Source organism: Elephantulus edwardii, unplaced genomic scaffold, assembly GCF_000299155.1.
Source record: "Elephantulus edwardii isolate Elephantulus edwardi_28Jun2011 unplaced genomic scaffold, EleEdw1.0 scaffold00444, whole genome shotgun sequence".
NCBI lineage: Eukaryota > Metazoa > Chordata > Mammalia > Macroscelidea > Macroscelididae > Elephantulus > Elephantulus edwardii.
In genome coordinates, this window is record NW_006400194.1 from 805,581 (window position 1) to 809,062 (window position 3,482).

Below are 3,482 nucleotides of genomic sequence, written 5' to 3' on the forward strand. Positions count from 1 at the left end.
CATGGTCTGGATTAGGTATACCTTAGTCTCTAGACTGACATTGTTGCTTTTCAGTACTCTGAAGAAATCTGGAGGACAACTACCTGGCCAAATGACTGGAAGATATCCATATTTATTCCCGTTCCAAAAAAAGACGACCCGACACAGTGTGAAAATTATCAAACAATATCACTAATATCACACACCAGCAAAATCCTGATAAAGATTATCCAGAAGTGACTGGAATAGTACATTGATAGAGAACTATCAGAAATACAAGCTGGGTTCAGAAGAGGTCATGGCAGTAGAGACATTATTGCCAATGTCAGATTGATCTTGGCAGAAAGCAAAGAGGGCCAGAGAAATGTTTATTTGTGTTTCATTGACTATGCAAAGACATTTGACTGTGTGGATCACAACAAATTGTGGCTAACTTTGAGGAAAATGGGAATCCCAGAACACTTGATTGTGCCTATGCGAAACCTGGAGTGCGTCAGGGATGTATCTTGTCTCCATACCTTTTCCGATGCATGTTGTTAAGTGCCGTTGAGTCATAGATGACTCATAGTGACTCTATGAATGAAAGATCTGAGCAGTGTTCACAGAGTTTCCAGAGGCAAGCTATTTATGGAAGTGGATACCACTCCTGCTTCCAAGCTTGTTTTAATAGGGAAGCTCCACCAAACACTGTCCACTATAGGTAACCATTGTCACATTTGGCACATCAGTGTCACAGTGTTTAGCATCAAAACAATCACGAGTTACCTCTGTACAGCAATTCACAGACCAATGCTATACCCCTTAGAAGAATGTTTGACAAAAACAATTTAAACCAGGCCTGAGGGCCGCAGATTAAAATCACTCACTTTGGGCCTGGTAGCATAACTTTCTGTCCACTAGGCCAATGTAGCATAGTTTTGATGCAAAGGAAGCAATTTAAAAGACCACAGCACATCTTATTCTGTAAATGGCCATCCTTGCTCTTTAGAACTTCCAAGAGATCCTTGACAACACATTTGCCCAATGAAGAATGTCTCCTAATTTCTTTATTGCTACCACCATATGGCTGATAGTTTGTCCAAATAAAATGAAATCATTGACTTCAAGCTCTGCTCCATATCTCATAATGCTGCCTATTAGTTCAGTGGTGAGAATTTTTGTTTTCTTGGTGATGTGATGTAATACATATTGAAGGCTGTAGTTTTCTTCAATAACTGCTTTAAGCCTTCTTTACTTTCTGCAAGCAAATTTGTTATTTGTGTAATGCAGTTTGTTAATAAGTCTTCTACCTATCTGAAGGCCCTCTGGGAGATGGATTGATTTGGTGACTGGGGCAATCGGGATGAGTGTGTCAGAGACAGTGAGATTGGCATAGAACAGAGCAGAGTTTAGAGCTGTTATACATAGGGTCGCTATGAGTCGCAAGCAACTCGACGGCACATAACAACAACAACAACAACAACAAACCAATCCTGAGGCCATGTTCTTCTTCATAATAGTCCAATTTCTGGAATTATTGTTTAGCATACAGATTAAATAGGTATGGCAAAAGAATACAACTCATCATGATACACACCTTTCCTAGTTTTAAGCCGTGAAATATTTCCTTGCTCTGTTTGGATCACTGCTTCTTTATATGTTTAGACTTAGTGTAAGCACAATGAAACATTCTAAAATTCCCATTATTCTCAATGTATCAATAATTTATTATTATCAGCTCAGTCATTTGCTTTTGACTGAGTACAAGTAAATACAGAACCCAAACCCATCTTTTCTATGTGTAATAAACACAAAACCACAAGTAAGCATCTTTCTTATATTCTCTGCTTTCACCCAAGATACATGTGAAATCAGCAATGATATCCCCGTTCTTCAGCTTCTGAATTCAACTTGAATTTCTGGCTGTCTCCTACTGATGTACTGTTCCAACAAATTTTGAGTAATCACCAACAATATTTTACCTGTATGTAATATTAATGATATTATTTGATGATTTCCACATTTTGTTGGATCTTCTGTTCTTGGAAGGGGAACAAATGTGGATCTCTTCCAGTCAGTTGGTTAGGTCTTCTAAAATTCTTGACATAGCCTAGTGAGCATATTTAAGGCTGCATCTTTTTGTTGAAACACTTCAACCCATATTTCTCAATTCTTGGATCTTTATTTTTTTGCCAATGCCTTATTGCACTTTGGACTTCTTCCTTAAATACTATTGGTTCTTGATCATATGGTACTTCCTGAAATGATTCAGTGACTCCATTCCTTCCATATTCTTTTGATGTTTCCTACCTCATTCAAGATTTTTCACACAGAATCCTTCAAAATTGCAACTTAAAGCTTAAATTTGTTCTTTGGCTCTTTCAGTTTGAGAAATGCTGAATGCATTTTTCCCTTTTAGTTTTCTAACTCCAGATCTTTGCACATTTAAAGTAAAAGATTAAAAAATGGAACAGTTATACCAACTTTTTGCAGTCTAAAATAGATCAAACATATAAGAAAGATACATTGATAATACTTGGTTACTGGAATGCATAAGTTAAAAACAAAGAAGGATAGGTGTTTGGAAAATATTACCTTGGTGACAGAAATTAAGCCAGAAATCGAGTGATAGGATTTTGTACAATTAATGATATTTGTTGGATTCCAAGATGATAGCAATGGAGAGTGCAGTGTGAAGAACTTGAGGAACAGGAAGCTGCACAGAGATGGGCCACTAGAGAGACCTTCATACTACACAGAGACCAACTGACACGGTGTCACATGGACAGCAGGAATTTGTATCAGAACTTTTGTTAGAACAATTTGTTTCAGAGCTACAGGAAAATAGAGCCAAGCCGCAGGTCACTCTGTGGGCCTAGCTGAAGCTGGAAGCCGGCAGCTGAGCTGCTGTGGGACTCATCCCCAGGAGAAAGAAGGTTAGTGGGAAAGTAACTGAGTTCTCTTAAGTCTCACTAAAAGCGAGCGAGTCTGTTGGAATTTGACTAAATTTTCTTGTGCCCTTGCCTGCCACCCACAATCGGTGGGCCAGTTGGAATTTGACTCAGTTTTCTTGGGCACCGCCGATTGCCTGGGAGAAGTGATATTACTAGCTGATAAAATAAGTTTCAATGCAAAAACCATCACAAAGGACAAGGACATTCACTACATAATGCTTAAAGGGGCAATAGAACAGGAGGACATAACAGTACTAAATATCTATGCACCAAATGAAATATCTACAAAATATATAAAACAAGCACTGATAAAACTGAAAAAGGAAATAGACAACACTACTATAGTAGTTGGAGATTTCAATACACCCCCCTCAAGAAAAGATAGAAGTACCAGAAAAAAACTCAGTAAAGATGCTCAAGAAGTAAACCAAACAATAAACCAACTTGACCTCATAGATATTTACTGGTTAATGCACCCCCCAAAACACAGTATACCTTCTTCTCCAGTGTGCATGGAACATTCTCCAGAATAGATCACATTTTAGGTCACAAGGCAAGCATAAAAAAAAA